This window comes from Schistocerca serialis, chromosome 4, assembly GCF_023864345.2.
Source record: "Schistocerca serialis cubense isolate TAMUIC-IGC-003099 chromosome 4, iqSchSeri2.2, whole genome shotgun sequence".
In the NCBI taxonomy this organism is placed as follows: domain Eukaryota; kingdom Metazoa; phylum Arthropoda; class Insecta; order Orthoptera; family Acrididae; genus Schistocerca; species Schistocerca serialis.
The window spans coordinates 455,362,604-455,381,509 of record NC_064641.1 but is presented as its reverse complement, the minus strand read 5'-3'; positions in this window follow the sequence as shown (position 1 = coordinate 455,381,509).

Here is an 18,906-nt window from a genome sequence, read left to right as displayed (position 1 = left end):
TCAGAGTGCTAAATCCCTCTCCTAAACAATTCGTGTGTATGTAGACCTTGAACGTTGGAGGCGACAGGCACATATTTAATGCGAGTACTTCCTACCTGGTTTATCATTCTTATCGCCCCTCTTGCTTCTTGAATACAGGGTGAGTCAAGTAAGACGTAACACTCTTTTATTTCCTGCACGGTTACACATATCGAAATGCAGTTCTCGGCAAATGTTAGAGCGTCTAGGGGCACGTGCATTTTTGTTTGGTTAATGTTTTTAAGCGCTGGTATCAACTGAGGTATTGAACGAAGTCCGTTTTTTAAATGGAACCTATACTTTTTACAACTGCATTCGATGGCTCTTGTGAAGACAATTACAATAGATAGCGTTTGTTAATCTTGCGTACGAAACATGTGGTAAAAGAAATTCGAGAAATGTCCTAAAAATTGAGAGCACGGTGGCTGGAGTCGGCATTAGCGGTTCAAATACACCAAGCAGAGCTCTCGAACTACACTTTATAAGAATGTCAACACATTTGCCTGTTTACTTGTCTGCAGTGCAGACCGCTCATTATTGCTTCAACATTCGCTGCATGCAGGTATGTATACCAATGAGAAGAAGTTGGATGTACTACTTTTATATTGTGAATGCAAAAGAGATGCGGTAAAAACAGCACAGCGGTGGAGGGCTACCTATCCGGATCGTCAGTGTCCGCCGCCCAGGGCAGTTGGGAGAATTATTAAGACGCTAGTGCGGGCAGACTACTTGAACGTAGAAAGAGGACTAGAAAGAAGATTGTAAATGTCAGAGAACACAAAAATGTTGTTCTGGCTACGACGCTAGTGAATAAGCACAGTGGTACGAGACATATTGCTAAGGAATGTGGTATCAGCCAAATGGGTGTCATTCTCATCCTGCATTGACAGACTTCTCCGTACCATCTGTCACTACGTCAGGCACTTGACGAGCGTGATTTCGAACGTCGCACAGATTTTGTCTGTTTGCACTTCAGCAACTGAGAGATGACACTATGTTTTTCCGTGTGTTACTTACCGATGAAGCAACTTTTACAAACCACGCTAATGTAAATTTACGTAACATGCACCGCTGGGCAGCCGAAAATCCACACTACCTTCGTCAGGTGCAATATCAACGGCCGTGGAGCATAAATGTATGGTACGGATCGTAGGAAATTACACTGTGGGACCTTACTTCATCTCCGGCATTCTAAAGGGACTTTCTTATGCACACTTTCTGACGAACATTCTGCCGGTTCGTCTGGAACAGGTACCACTGGATATTCAGCAGTGTATGCGGTTGCAACACGATGGTTGTCCAGCTCGCTCGTCCAACGCTAAAACTGAATGAGAGCTTTCCTGGACGTTCGATAGGACGAAATTCTGTTGTCAAATGGCCTACGAGGTCCCCGATTTGATTCCTCTTGATTTCTTTTTTTGGAGAGCACTGAAAGATGCCGTCCGTCGCGAAGCCCCAAATACAGCAGACGATAGCTGTATGTGTCGTCAAATCGCCAGTGCATGCTCTGTCATATCAAGCACTTTAATTACATCTGTTCATCGTTCTTTCGAAACGCGATTGCAAATGTATTTTTCAGTCCATGGTCAACAGCCTAAATAAAGGATAAAGTATAGAGGTATACAGGTTATCACCAAAATATTTTAATGAAATGTTTAGTTCAACGAATATATCCCATACGATATAATTTAGAGCAATGTAGACAGACAGTTATCCGACAGCAAGTATTTTACCTTTAAGAAGCACACAGACACATACAGGAAGAGACAGGTCAAATCTTGCTTCTAAAATTTAGATATTTAGTACAGTAGCTGTTCTTTGTAGCGTGTAAGACCTCTTTATGTTTGAAGAATGGTTTCTCTGTTTCAGCTCTTGTAAATCTGGGAGGATACACAAATGACAAGTAGTTTTCCTAAGCCCTTTTTTATACGCTAGTCTCTAGCCTATATCGTATTTCCAAATACGACATTCGTAGGTGAGCCTGCATCTAAGTCGTAAGTTGGTTCAAAGCGAAATGAAGCTTAAGTGCTATAGCTTAGCCAACCTTACGGTGTACAACTACGCAGCCTGAATTGAGACACCTGCTTGACAGTGTTTGCATCGCTAAAGTTGATTCCGACCACATTGCTGTCAAGTTCTAGGACATTTCTCAAAACTTTTTTCTGACAGGTTTCAACTTCAGCATTAACAAATGCTGTTGTTGTTGTTTGTTGTTGTGGTCTTCAGTCCTGAGACTGGTTTGATGCAGCTCTCCATGCTAGTCTATCCTGTGCAAGCTTCTTCATCTCCCAGTACCTACTGCAATCTACATCCTTCTGAATCTGCTTGGTGTATTCATCTCTTGGTCCCCCTCTACGATTTTTACCCTCCACGCTGCCCTCCAATACTAAATTGGTGATACCTCGATGTGTCAGAACATGTCCTACCAACCAATCCCCTCTTCTAGACAAGTTGTGCCACAAACTTCTCTTTTCCCCAATCCTATTCAACACCTCCTCATTAGTTATGTGATCTATCCATCTAATCTTCAGCATTCTTCTGTAGCACCACATTTCGAAAGCTTCTATTCTATTCTTGTCCAAACTATTTATCATCCATGTTTGACTTCCGTACATGGCTACACTCCAAACAAATACTTTCAGAAACGACTTCCTGACACTTAAATTTATACTCGATGTTAACAAATTTCTCTTCTTCAGAAACGCTTTCCTTCCCATTGCCAGTCTACATTTTATATCCTCTCTACTTCGACCATCATCAGTTATTTTGCTCCCCTAATAGCAAAACTCCTTTAGTACTTTAAGTGTCTCATTTTCTAATCCAATACCCTCAGCATCACCCGACTTAATTCGACTACATTCCATTATCCTCGTTTTGCTTTTGTTGATGTTCATCTTATATCCTACTTTCAAGACACTATTCATTCCATTCAACTGCTCTTCCAAGTCCTTTGCTGTCTCTGACAGAATTATAATGTCATCGGCAAACCTCAAAGTTTTTATTTCTTCTCCATGGATTTTAATACCTACTCTACATTTTTCTTTCGTTTCCTTCACTGCTTGCTCAATATAAAGATGGAATAACATCGGGGATAGGCTACAACCCTGTATCACTCCCTTCGCAACCACTACTTTCCTTCCATGCTCCTCAACTCTAATAACTGCCATTTGGTTTCTATACGAATTGTAAATAGCCTTTCGGTCCCTATATTTTACCCCTGCCACCTTCAGAATTTTAAAGAGAGTATTCCAGTCAACATTGTCAAAAGCTTTCTCTAAGTCTACAAATGCTAGAAACGTAGGCTTGCCTTTCCTTAATCTAGCTTCTAAGATAAATCGTAGGGTCAGTATTGCCTCACGTGTTCCAATATTTCTACGGAATCCAAACAGATCTTCCCCAAGGTCGGCTTCTACTAGTTTTTCCATTCGTCTGTAAAGAATTCGCGGGAGTATTTTGCAGCCGTGACTTATTAAACTGATAGTTCTGTAATTTTCACATCTGTCAACACCTGCTTTCTTTGGGATTGGAATTATTATATTCATCTTGAAGCCTGAGGGTATTTCGCCTGTCTCATACATCTTGCTCACCAGATGGTAGAGTTTTGTCAGGACTGGCTCTCCCAAGGCCGTCAGTAGTTCTAATGGAATGTTGTCTACTCCCGGGGCCTTGTTTCGACTAAGGTCTTTCAGTGCTCTGTCAAACTCTTCACGCAGTATCATATCTCCCATTTCATCTTCATCTACATCCTCTTCCATTTCCATAATATTGTCCTCAAGTACATCGCCCTTGTATAGACCCTCTATATACTCCTTCCACCTTTCTGCTTTTCCTTCTTTGCTTAGAACTGGATTTCCATCTGAGATCTTAATATTCATACAAGTGGTTCTCTTTTCTCCAAAGGTCTCTTTAATTTTCCTGTAGGCAGTATCTATCTTACCCCTAGTGAGATAATCCTCTACATCCTTACATTTATCCTCTAGCCATCCCTGCTTAGCCATTTGGCACTTTCTGTCGATCTCATTTTTGAGACTTTGTGTTACTTTTTGCCTGCTTCTTTTACTGCATTTTTATATTTTCTCCTTTCATCAATTAAATTCAATATTTCTTCTGTTACCCAAGGATTTCTACTAGCCCTCGTCTTTTTACGTACTTGATCCTCTGCTGCCTTCACTACTTCATCCTTCAAAGCTACCCATTCTTCTTCTACTGTATTTATTTCCCCCATTCCTGCCATTTGTTCCCTTACGCTCTCCCTGAAACTCTGTAGAAACTCTGGTTTAGTCGGTTTATCCAGATCCCATCTCCTTAAATTCCTACCTTTTTGCAGTTTATTCAGTTTTAATCTACAGTTCATAACCAATAGATTGTGATCAGAGTCCACATCTGCCCCTGGAAATGTCTTACAATTTAAAACCTGGTTCCTAAATCTCTGTCTTACCATTATATTATGTATCTGAAATCTGTAAGTATCTCCAGGCTTCTTCCATGTATACAACATTCTTAATGCTATATGATTGTAATTGTCTTCTCAAGAGCTATCGAGTGCAGTTACAAAAAGTATACGGTTCCATTTAAAATAACATACTTGCTTCAATATCTTAGTTGATACCAGCTCTGAAAACGTTAACCAAACAAGAACATACGAGCCTCTCGACACTCTAACATTTGCCGAAAACCGCGTTTCGGCGTGTGTAAAAGGGTTGTTACGTCTTACGTGACACTCCCTGTATATTGCATTCTATGCGACCTTCCCCATAACTGATATTTTTTCATTAGAATTTCGATCAACTGACATCATTTTAGTTTGACGAACGCTATTTCTAGGTCGACAAATAGTGTGAACTTATCTTGGTTTTTCTTAAGCTCTTCTTCAGTTATCAATATCGACGTCAGAACAGCCTCTCTGGTGCCTTTAGCTTTGCTTAAGCCGAATTGATGACCATCTAACTGATCATCAATTTTCTTTTCCATTCTTCTGCACATTATTCTTGCCAGCACATTGAATGCACACATTTATGTGTGTTTGCTGTCTTAGGAATTGTGAGACTGACACTCTCCTGAAAATTCGATGCTACAGATACAGTTTCATTGATTCTGCATACCAGCATGAATATTCGTTTAGTTTCCTCTCCTCCCTGGGATTTTAGAGGTATGCAGATATTTTTATCTTTGTCGTTTACTCTTTCAAACTGCGACTGTCTCTGAATTCCAAGTGTGTCCCAAATCGACACTGTGTAATATCCAGTGCGTTGTAGTTACATACTCTTTGTAGGTACTCTCAATTCTTAACTATGGCCTTATTTTCTGGGACAGAAGCACTCAAACTCTGAATACAGTTTCGAAAATACAGAAATAGGCATAATAACAACAACAACAATAATAATAATAATAATAATAGAATAACAACGAGGCGCTGTGTAAATTTCTTTTCAAAATATAGGAGATTTTAACTACACCACATGGTTGCCATTTTTACTCAGTTATGCACATCCAAAACATTGACAATTACTGCACAAACTGCTCTGAGCATGACAATGGAACAAAATATAAATTGAACTTATATTCATCAAGAAAAAAAAATAAACGTAAAATTGAAAACAGCATTTTCTACCAAGGGAAAGAATTGTACAATAGATTCTCCAAGGCAATTACTGAGATTATTAAAAGAAGCACTTCAAAATGTAGTTAAAAAGTACTTTTTAAGCAATGAACTGTGTAGAGTGAGGGATTAATTAGAAACACAAAATAGAGATTTGGTGAAAAGTGTAACACAGACAAACACTAATAATGCACTTGTCATTCTACAACATATTTACGCACTGTAATGTTTTCCTTTTCTTGTTTTTTTTTTTCCTCAAACACTTTACACCGTAGCTCCACAGTGAATACTAATAACAATTTATCCTCTTCCTCAGTTCAACATCTCACTCATTATGGAGGGATGCAGACTCAGTTTTTCAGGCAAGTAAATGGGAAATTCCAGTACGCAAAATTGAAACCGAAGATCATTGTCATGAACCAGACGTCAGCTTATAGTGTCTGCTTAGCGTGTGTAATGTAGCCAGTGAAATAACAACTTTGCATGAATGTGTAAATAAAACAGCATTCTATACTAGGGATACAACCGAAAGAAGTGGCACTGTTTTCAACAGATTGCCGTTGTGTTTAGGAGATAATCGAATCATTCTGATCAGCCAGCCTCCCTGAATTAGATTTTTGTACTATCCCTGAATTAGGTCAACGAAATGCCAGGATTGTTTCTAATATAAGGCACCTGGTGAAAACCAATCTTGTGGTAGGGAAACAAGATCTAACAAGTGTGTACATTTCTATACACATGAATTGCGTTTTTTGTTCTTAAGCCTTGGCGCGTCAAGTATCCTTGAAAATGGGATACACGAGTGAATAAAACTACTAATACTACTAGCATTATTACTGCTGCTGACAGTACTAAGGCTACTGTACGAACTCTAAAACAGAAATCTAAGAGGCTGTTAGATGCCTCTACAATAATCACTGGTTGATAAAATTTTAATTGCGAGGAGAAATGCAATTGTAGAAGCGGGGAAATTTGTAACACCCGTTCATAGTTTTTGCAAGGACAACTTAATTACCCGTAAATGCTGCACCGTTTGTGCAAAAATGCAGGCACATTTAGATAAGCACGTTATCGTATCCCGCCTACTCAGGACTCTGGAATGTAATAAGGGACAAGAGTCGGCCCTTTAAAACGTCGCGGCGTCGGCGTCAGAGATTAAAAGTGTGAAGGCTCCAGGAAGTTTTCGTCTGCGTATCAGATGGCAAATTGTATTCCAGATTTATGTGCCTGTATTTCTCCTGCTTAATAACCACAGGGATGTCCTCTGTCTGCCTTTCTATAGAAGCGCCGCTTTGAGCTTTCTTCGTTTTATTTCTCACTAATAAGCAGGCCCGCACATTGCTTTTGTTTTCAAATACTCCTCCACGAGGTCACCAGTATAAAGAACGTGATGAGTCGGCGCTGTGCGGCAACGGAGACGATACAAATATTCTCTGTCTAGACGCTTGATACTTCTCTGCCGTCATGAATGCCTCGTTCATCTCCGTACAGGAATTTTAACTGAAATTTTATCAGGTGATGTAATGGTTGAAACTGGAGATAGATGCTCTTAAGTACGCCTGATACGTTTGTCGCCGCTCCTGTTTATCCTTAACCCTAAAGAACGGCATCCCGCTTGCTGCGTCATACTATTCTGCAATACAGATTTTCTTACTCCGAACACACGCATTTAGGTTTTATGTTGAATTTCTTCGTTATACGTCCTGTTTGGGTCAGCGAACTCCTGTGAAGCAGTTTGTCATTGACTGAACGTTCTACCAGTGTCACATCACAAACAACGAAAAATTGATATCGACATACACATTGTGCATGTATGAGATTCTTTAATTGCATTACAGTGTGTGACTATTAAAAACGAGAATTTCACATCTGTAGCTATGTTTCAGCGATGTATCTGCTAGAAGTTACTCTCCACGGTACAGTGGTATCGGAGTACAGCCATCGGGGAAATTTAGCTACACACGCTAGCGTTCAAAACTTAAGGAATAAAGTAGCTTTAGCATGACGTGTCACCGCCAAGTAATATAGCTCGACGAAACGTAGTACTCACAAAAAAAGAACTGCTACAGTTTAGTACAAGAGGTAATTGAAGGAAATATGCAATTACAAGGCAATAATTACACTGAACCCACCGCGAGTTTTGATGGTCCCCCGCACATTGCAAAAGGCGGGCCATCGACCAGACTGAGTGATCACCACGGACGTCAGTGCAACGCGTTCCCATGCAGGCCACAATGTTGGCAAGACGCTCTTCTGTTAAGATGTTCCATTCTTCCAACTGTGCAGTGGACAACAGCTGGCTGGTCTGGGTGAAATGCAGCACATTTCCACATCGCATTCCTCATACACTCGACGGGAAGGAGTACAGTGTCACAATAACGTTGACCCGTGAGTGTACCGTATTCAAAGCTTTGGAGGTCGGCGCTCCCATGCAAAATTACGCCTCCTCGCAGCATAACAGCTGGACCACCAAAACGACCATGTGAGACAATACTCCTGGATGGAACACGTAGCCTTATATGGCGAGAGGTGGAACCCGTATATATCCTGGTTGTCTAACACATACTATACGGTAGGAGTCCTTCCTGCGTATGCTCCAAGTTTCATGGCGCTTTGTTATTTGGGAGTGACAAACAATACTTAAGTTACTATCGCCTTTTAGCTTTGTAGTTTTCTTACTTTTTTTTGGCTGAATATGGTGTACACTCTTGTTGTACGGTGACTACGAATAGTCTTCCGAGACATTAAGCTAATAGAAGGGTAGCTGGTTGGGTTGAGGCAGATCAGATCTGCACATGGATTAAAATCTTCAAAAAATAAAAATGTGTGATCTGCAACGGCAGTATAGCATAAGATAACGAAATGGCTATGTGTGAAACCGCGACGTTTCCCATGATGTATTTATTGTATTAACTGTTCTCGGCATTTTCGACAATATGCATCGGTGTATCCGAGAGTTTGAACGGGAGGATGTCTCACATTATACATCGTGATGGAAATAAGAAATAAAGACGCTACGGACAGCATTTCATCTTTGGCACCAATGTAATCTTTGGGCGCAGTGTACATTGCCACATTATTCCCATCTGTGTGGATCCATTACATCTTCGAGTCAGTTGCTTCCTAAACGAATACAAAAGATAGTGCACAAATTTTTGTGCAGAATTTACGTCTAAGTTACACCAAGAACAATAACTCATACATGCACAAACACACACACACGCACACACACGCACACAAACATTGATTAGCCACAATACTATTATCACTACCCACTGGGAGACTGGATGCCGTGTACTACCCAACCACGATATAATTGAACGTGATGACCTTTTAGTGAACAAGTGCAGTGGTGACTGAGGGAAACGCATCACAACGTCAATGCTTTCAGATTAGTTGTGATGTTGTTCAGTGTGTCCTCAAGAAATATCGTCAGTAGTGCGGTGTTATCCATAATCACGAATGAGAGTGGGAAATGGAGGGAGAAGATGACGGGAAAGTGGGCACATCCAGGTGAAAAGGAGCTTATATTCAAAGTTATACAATATAGGAAAAAAGTCAATATGAGGTAATGATACCTCTACAGAAAGCTGTCTTGCGCCATCCCTTACAACGATCTACTGTAGAATATGTGGAAGGAATGTTAGCTTACCTGTTGGTTTGTAAATACATAGTGTTGTTATTCTGGTATGCTCTGCAACCTCAAGGGTCACCTCACTATGGGGTTACAGAACGAGCTGTATGTCTCACGTGACACGCAATCTCATGCATTTGAAACTTCTTGTTGATCCACCGGTAGACTGTGGGCGCCAAGCTCGGTGACCTCTTTGGCTCTGTTTGAGAGCCAATCACCGTGTTTCAGCTCCTCCACAACGCAAACATTGCACAGCGTAACGAATCATCACAGCCATTCACACGACAAAAACATTGTTCCACCGGCAGCGCTGACGAAGAGCCTCTCCTCACGCCTTTCCGTCAGCGATGTCCTCACGATGCGGCATTGTAATTACTGCCGTTGGCATAAAACTTTTACTAACAGTGCACGGTCTTTCTTCTAAATAACCGTACTGTTCACTCATGTTACGGCTTGTGAAACAACATACCGTCATACAAACAAAGTACAGCACCAGATTTGCACATGGTGGTTAAAATTGGAACTATTTTTTCCAGCGTAAATCTATTCCGTATTGACGCATTAGGATATCTACCAAGTCACACAACATATGACACAGGTCATACTCGGCTTCTGATAGTAGCTGCACTGTAATTATAACCACCTAGTACATCACCATTATCTTTCATAATCAATACTATTCGTTTTTTAATCGCAGTAATTGTGTAATTTTGATTAGGAGTATTTTTAAAAAATGGCTAAAGAGTGGCAATTTGATCGCTGCCAAACACGCCGTCGCGTTTGGGGAGGGGAATGTAAATAAATTCTAAATAAAAAAGGGAAGCACAAGCAGATTCCTATGTTTATCTGCTAGAAATTATTTCATTACGATCTGGCCGCACCACTGACGACTATTGTTGCTTTCCAACTGACTCTCTACAGATAACTGTATTGGCTGGATTCTCGCTTCCTGTTTACCGATGACTACGCTTGGACTTGGTTCTGAGAACTGGACTTGACCTTTGTGTGAACTGCTTCTGTGCCTTGTGTTCAATGATAGTAGCGTCCACTGCGTAATAACACTTTTGGCACAACATAACATAAATGAGGGTGGAACAACTGACCACCTCCATTAATCCCTGCTCATTTCCTAAATATTCAACTGACTTTAATAGCAAATGTCTTTGCAATCTAAATCATGCCTTGATCCCAAAAGCTCTGTTTGTTCTTGATTTTAGTAGAAATATATCAAATATTATCCAGCGTAGCACTTACTTCTCTCTAACCTGTGAAAGACCAGTAATCTGGTTGTTAAGTTAGGCGTAAATCTAATAGTTCCACCCGGAGGCGACGGATCGCAGGTCGACAGCAGACTGACTTAACCAAGTTGAAGTATGAAAACGGCAGCAATTTGTGTCTCCCTAACTAAGTTTTAGCAGACATATCGAGCCACTCAGTTTGAACTACTCTTTTCTGTAAGACAAACAGCAGTGAAGAGGCAACTGGGAGAAGAGAGGCTGCAATTATTAACTGTACACTCACTTTTTCTATAACGCGAGCGAGAGAGGGAGTTGAAGGCCTCTCTTTCTTTCTCTCTCTCTCTCTCTCTCTCTCTCTCTGCAGTCTCCCTCAATTACTGCTCATACCTCCAAGATTAGCTTTAAGAAAGCTATTCTTTCTGGGACTTCGTTATTCGTAAAGTACTGAATACATGCTGGAAAACGAATATAATGCCAGACTCCTAGCTGAAATAACGCAGCTGTTTCTTAAAAATGTAGCCAACTCACTACAATTAGAAGAGCAGAATGGATTTGGAGAGGGAAAGTCTCACAAAGAATTAACTGTTTTAATAAGACAAATCGTAGAACAGGAGGGAGTTTGATACGGAGAAACATGTAGCTCTAATAGGCTAAGGTAATGTTGTTGACCAGAAGAGCCGACATTTGTTTTAGAACGACGGGGGTACCGTACCTCAATTAGTTAATACAAGTTATTAAAAGCATAAATCAAGAAACGTAAATCATAAACGTAGGTAGACAGAGGATTGGAACCGAAACAATTAACAGAGATTTTAGAAAAGAATGTAGCGTATCGTCCACACTTTTTAACATCGATACTGACGATACTGTTAAACAATAGGAGAAAAGGTCAACCCAAGCATTGAAACAGAACTAGATAAACGCCCTGGCGTATACTGAAGATAAAATAAGTTTACAAGAAAGTGAGGACGATCTGCAACGGGTAATTCACTGTCTAGAGCAAATAATCACGACCTACAAACTTAGTACTTACCACAGAAAGACTAAGACTGATAATTTTAGAGGAAAAGACCCTATACGTCCTAAAATAGTGCAAAATGATCATATTTTAGAAAAAAATTCCCGTTTTAGCATCTTAGGCTTTGACGTACGCTACATATGGTACTAGGCAACAACGTGCAAAAATATAACTTTACTAAATAATGGCCACATCTGTTTCGACATTCATGTCAGAGTCGTGGACAGTAAGAAAACAGGACGAGACACATAAACAAGCCATGGAAATGAGATTTGTGTGACGCAAAAATGGTTGCAATATTAGGGATCGGATGAGAAATGGTGACATCAGAAATTTATTGGGAATTTATTCAGTTAACGAATTAACAAAATAAATAGTGTATAATGGATAGATCGCATCGATAGGAAGACAAAACAAGTATTGAACTACAAAACACGACGAAAACGAAACAGAGGGAGAGGTGGAGGACTACTCCTCTAAGTGACGAAATAGATAAACATTAATGTTGCAATGAGGGTTGTGATGGAACCTTGTATAGGTAAAGGTGGATTTTTTGCGTTGATCGAGCCTGAGGAGCTACGTTATGTTACGTTTATTAATTACGAACAACTGGTCTTGCAATTGCAATCGATAGCAAATAAAAATATTTGGTGCACCAGCTGCAGGAAATTAATTACATGTATTTTAATTTCTCTTACCATCACGAAATTTATCTAATTCTGGACAAAGCTAAATTGATTGGAGTTACACTTAAAAAACTGTATTCTGGAAAGTTTAACACTTTTCCAAAACGTAATACAATTAAAAAGGAAAGAATAACATGCACATTTCTTTAATCTACGTCTGTACTACTTAAGACACTTTTCAGATTGTGGACAAGGGCACTTCTGGTGCCACTAACCTTTCTCCCTTTCTTCTTCCCTTCGCGAATTGCACATAGGAAGAACGATCGTCGATAAACTTCCATGTAAGGCTGTAATTATCTGATTTCCTCTTCGTGGTCATTTCGCGAGACGTATGTGGATCGATGCAGTATATTTACCGTCTCTTTTTGGAACACAAGGCATAGGAGTTTCAATAGAAAACCTCCCCACGGTGCACAAAGCCTCTATTCTAGCATCTGCCATTAGAATTTGTTGAGTTTCTCCGCAAGGCTCTCATGTTTACTAAACGATCCATTAGTAAAACATTACGCTCTTCGTTGGATCTTCACTGTCTCTTCTTTTAACTTAGCCTAGTAAGGGTCACAGACTGATGAATAGCATTCTCGTATCGAACAGCGAAGTGTATTGTAAAAAATGCGTGTGAAATCTTATGGGACTTAAGTGCTAAGGTCATCAGTCCCTAAGCTTACACACTACCTAACCTAAATTATCCTAAGAACAAACACACACACACCCATGCCAGAGGGAGGACTCCAACATCCGCCGGGACCAGCCGCACAGTCCATGACTGCAGCGCCATAGACCGCTCGGCTAATCCCACGCGGCGTGTACTGTAAGCAACTTCTTTAGTGGAAGAACTACATTCCCTTTAAATTCTTCCAATGAATCTCACCCTGGAGCTTGCTTTTCCTACTACTTGTTTTGTGTGACCATTGTACATAGGGTAGTCCCTGCGTTTGCTCTTCGGTGTTTTATAGTTATGTACTGTGTCCAGTGATGCAATTTCAAAAACGAATTGAGCATTCTCTTCGTATGTTATCCACATTGATCGATAAAAATATTGGGACCACTTACCTGATAGCGTATTCGTCAAACTCTGGAACGAAGTACAGCAGCGATTCTGCATAACGTAAATTCGATAAGCAATTGATAGACTAAAGAAAGGTATGTGGAACATCGTGTCTAAGAACGGAATACCCGTAAATTACGGGCGGTGGTTTTTTGGTGCTGTGTAGGCATCCCATAGCGTCTAGGATATGTTCCAAATAGTTCAGACCAGACGAATTTGGTGGCCAAGATATCAAAGCGAAGTCATTATCGTGTTTCTCAAGAAATTGTAGTACGATTTTGATTTTATAACAGGCGCAGTTATCCTGCTGGAAGATGCTTTTGCCTATCGGGAAGAGACTAAGCATAAAGGGCAATGAAGGGATGCACGTGGTCCGCAGTAAAGTTCTCGTAGCCGGCAACTTCTGTGGCGCATTCGATTATTACCACAGGTCCCATGGAAGTCCCCCATAGCACAGTACCACTCACACCGGCTGTGTCCTAGTAGCTGTGCAAGTTTCGAGCAGACGTTCGCGTGGATGACGGTGTATTCAGTTGTCGGATCAGGGAGTTGGTGTGGCACCAAACCTGATTCATCCAATCTGACGACACGTTTCAAAAAATGGTTCAAATGGCTCTGAGAACTATGGGACTTAACATCTGAGGTTATCAGTCCCCTAGAACTTAGAACAAACCTAGTTAACCTAAGGACATCACACACATCCATGCCCGAGACAGGATTCGAACCTGCGACCGTAGCGGTCGCGCCGTTCCAGACTGAAGCGCCTAGAACCGCTCAGACGACAAGTTTCCACCGATCCACTGTCAAATGTCGATGATCCTGAGGCCGCTTCAATTATCATTCATGATGCCGTTGGGTCAGCTTGGGAACCAACAGGGGTCGTCTATTGCGTTTAACAATGCGCCGTAGCAAACTGCTCTTTGTCAGAGTCGCTTTTGTCAGGGGATTTCTCCATTCGACTTAAGTCCGCTTATATACTTTCCTTACCGCATCGCGTGCCCGAAAAATCACGCGACATTCAGTCCCGTGGTGGGCAGTAGTCGTACTGTAGGTGAAACGTGATGTGATAGGTAACTACATCGCATAAAATGGCTTCGGGAGACTCCTGCCTAGGACATATTGCCTGGTGTGTTCCTGTGCTCTCTCTGTGCCTCCAGGTAACTTGGGAAAGAGCAAAATGTGGTCGTTAGAGATAGAGCACAAACTCAAAATGGTGTAGAATGTATTCGGAAATCCGAAGTGATCTGTTGTAATAGTCTCACGTATTAAAATACCTGTATGCTACTACTAGAAAATGCTTATTTGCGTCACCATATACGTTTTTTATTATTGATATTAAACGTCGTCATTGGTCTAGAATCAGGTCTAAAAACAGTTTGTTACAAGAATACCGTGGTGTGTTACCTATAGCATTTTAGTACAATTTTCACTCACATCTGGAAGTTTCGTCCGCTTGCACATTTTTTAGGTATTCTTTCGTTTGACAATGATGTTTCTTACCTAGTCTCACGTTGGTCTACAGTACTATAGATTTTCTGATGTGAAATTCAACCTAGCAACACCACTGTTTGTTTGCGTAATCTTGGCCAAATGCGTGTCTGTGGGGGTTTTCTTTCTTTTGTGTGTGTAGTATTCTCAACTTAACCGCTAATTTTTTTCCATGACCTAAAAATATTCTCCTCATGCATAGAAGACATCGTTTTAATTGTATCAAAATGTATTTATTTAATAGGCAAATGATAGAAGTAATATGGGTGTTGAAGTAAATGGTATGGGTATAGGAAACGAGTAAAGGCAGTGGACATTGCCTACCGAGTTGCGGGATTCAGATTTCTCGGCCGCAGTGGTCGAGCGGTTCTAGGCGCTACAGTCTGGAACCACGTGACCGCTACGGTCGCAGGTTCGAATTCTGCCTCGGGCATGGATGTGTTTGATGTCCTTAGGTTGGTTAGGTTTAAGTAGTTCTAAGTTCCAGGGTACTGATGACCTCAGATGTTAAGTCTCATAGTGCTCAGAGCCATTTGAATCATTTTTTGATTCAGACTTAGTTGGTAGTAATGAGATGGAAAAAGGGGAGAAAGATGTAGAGATGAAATGGATGAGAGAGCGTGTATGTGTGTGTGCCTGAATGTGTGTGTGCGTGTGTGTGAGAGATAGTAGATAGAAAGATAGACAGATAGAGGGAGAGGGAGAGAGAGAGAGAGAGAGAGAGAGAGAGCAGGAGTGAGTGGGAAGGAAAGCGTGAGGGGTGGGAAAGAGGGAGACAGAGAAAGATGAAAAGCTTTTTATGTGATCTGTTCAGTGATTATATACAGGGACCAATTACAACCACTGCAACACATTTTTCATTCCAGCAACATTTTGCGCTCGTGTAACATATTTGCTCGAGGTACTCTCCACCTTACACCGAAAGGTGACTTGGTTTGAATAGATGTAGATTTATCTTAGACTTTTAAGAATAGACGTTAAATTGGTGACGATGCTGGATAGCTATTATAGAATTACACAGTTACGCGATACGCCTCACGTCTCTCGCACCTTGCTAAAGCCATCCTCATTGGGAAGCAGACGAACCGTGGAGTCCGTTGTGATTGTTGCACGCTCTGAAACGGCCTGCTGGACCCACAAGACGTGCTCGCTCATTGTGCTTTCGACCGCAGCTAGAACTGACAGGTGCCAGCGTTTTTCGGTGCTGTCGGCCAAATACAGTGCGCAAAGACTTTTTCGGAACCCGTAATTCCCACCAATTGCGATGCTTAAGTCTGAATTTTTGGCTCTAAGGCGCCTGCAACCTTCCTTTTTAACGGTGTAAAAGCGTGACATCCTGTGTTACCATCCTCGGGCTCGACGATGCTTAAAACAGCAAGATGTCGACATATGTGAAAAAAGTTCAGAAGTTTATGTGACTTCTAAGGTGGTTAATGATCTCACATGGCACCGAATTTCACCAAAATTCTGCCCAGTGGCGCCGCAGACGTGAAACACGATCGGAGGATAGTCGCTCCACCTCTTACACACATTTCATCCCTTCTTTTGACGTCTCTGCGATAGACGTCAGAACAGAGACGTTCAGCGCTGAAATCACGCGGTTTTCTTATGAGTAGCCGAGGAAAACATTTCAAACACACCGAAGCTCAGAATCGGTACGAAAAGGCCGCAGGAAGTGGCGCAAACGGCGTCAATGGAGCCACCCCTTTCCCTAGGGCGTTGATTCCAACACGTTTTGCGGTCGGAAACGGCGGATGGCAGTGCAGTGATCAACAGTAAGTTCTTCATAACCTTTGACACTGCTGCACTCTCGGACATTGGAGTTGCATCCCCATCGAAAGTGACTGAATCCGTTTTGAGGCAGCACGACCCCAATTTTTGCTCTAGCGTACAGGCTGATGCCACTAGCATCGATCAAAACCATTCGACGAAATTTGAAAGTGATCCGAGGCAGTAAAAGATGCTTGTGCTTCTTCAGAACTCATATTTTGTGTCCTCCTTTAGCGCGGTCACTGGGGGATTCGACATTGACACATGCGTGAATAAAACAGAACTGTTATTGTTACTGATAAGTCAGATATATGTACAGCATTTAATAATCCTTTTCTGAGCACTGCTGGTGAAGTACATAAAAACTTAGTTTCTACAGGGAATCATATAACTTTCTTGGAAAATGCATTTCCGAGATTGATGTCTGAAATACTCCCCTGTGATACTGACAAGGGGAAGATTGTGTCAATAATTAAATCACTGAAGACTAACTCCGACTCTCGTGGATATGACGGAATGCCTCGCAGAATATTAAAGTACTATGCTGCCCATATTAGCCCTGTACTTAGCCATATTTGTGATTTTTCCTTTAGGAATGGTCAGTTTCCTAAACGATTAGAGCACTCAGTAGTAAAGCCGCTATATAAAAATGGAGAAAGAGATAGTGCAGACAATTTTAGACCTATTTCTATGCCATCAGTGTTTGCTAAAGTTATTGAAAAGGCTGTGTATGTACGGATAATTGATCATTTTATATCACACAATTTTTATCAAATCTACAGTTCGGCTTTAGAAGTGGTTTAACAATTGAAAATGCTGTATTTTCTTTTCTCTGTGAGGTACTGTATGGATTAATCAAAATGTTTCGAACTTTAGACTTTTTTTTATTTAACTAAGGCGTTTGATTGTGTTGATCACAAAATATTGCCCCAGAAGTTGGACCATTATCGAATATAGGTAGTAGCTCACAACTGGTTCAACTCTTACCTTAACAACAGACAGCAAAAGGTCATTATAGACCGTGTTGAGAATGGCTGTGATGTGGGGTGTGAGTGGGGGACGGTCAAATGGGGTGGTACGGGGGGGGGGGGGGGGGAAGGTGCCTCAGGGAATCAGTGCTGGGGCAACTCCTGTTCCTTATTTATATAAATGATATGTCCTGTAGTACTACAGATAATTCTAAAATATTTCTGCTTGCTGATGACACTAGCTTGGTATAAGTAAACAGTGCAGTTCACGACTTACGGTCATAGCTTGTAGAAAATAAACTAACGGTAAAGCACAGTAAGACTCAATTTTTATAATTTCTAACACACAGTTCAACAAAATCCAACTTTTAATTTCACAGAATGGACATGTGATTACTGAAACTGAACAGTTGAAATTTCTGAGTGTTCTGAGAGATAGTAAACTGTCGTGGAAAGCCCACGTTCAGGATCTTGTTCAAAGACTTAATGTAGCCATTTTTACTATTCGAACGGTATCTGAAGTAAGCGATAGTTCGACACAAAAATTAATCTACTTTGATCATTCGGTTATGTCGTATGGTATTATAATTTTGGCGTGACTCTTCCCATTCTCAAAGGATATTCTTATCTGAGAAACGTGCAGTTCGGGCAATAAGTGAATAAGCTGTATAAGTTTGCGAACCTCTTGTCGACCTCTGTTCACTAGACTGGGTATTCTGACATTGGCCTCTCAATATATATATTCTTTACTGTCGATTCTTGTTAACAGTAGCCGGCCGAAGTGGCCGTGCGGTTAAAGGCGCTGCGGTCTGGAACCGCAAGACCGCTACGGTCGCAGGTTCGAATCCTGCCTCGGGCATGGATGTTTGTGATGTCCTTAGGTTAGTTAGGTTTAACTAGTTCTAAGTTCTAGGGGACTAATGACCTCAGCAGTTGAGTCCCATAGTGCTCAGAGCCATTTGAACCATTTGTTAACAGTATCAGCTTATTCCCAAAAATTAGCAGCGTTCAATCAGTCAATACTAGGCAGAAGTGCAATCTGCATTTGGAGCGCACTTACATGACCCTTGTGGAGAAAGGTGTGCAGTATACTGGTGCATCCATTTTCAATAAGATACCTATAGAATTCAAAAATCTTAGCAGCAATCCACGCGCTTTCAAATCGAAACTGAAGAGCTCCCTCATGGGTCACTCATATTCTGTTGAGGCGTTCCTTGAAAATTTAAGCTGATTCCTATGTTATATTGTTGATTGCGTTTATTTAAACATGCGGCTCGTCTTTTTCTGGGTTCATAAACATTTTATTTTATCTCTTATTATTTTTATGTTGTAACTTCATGTATCGACACGTTCCATGACCTTGGAGATTTGCTCCTCAATTTGGTCCTGCGGACCATGACATGTTGTTGTTGTTGTTGTGGTCTTCAGTCCTGAGACTG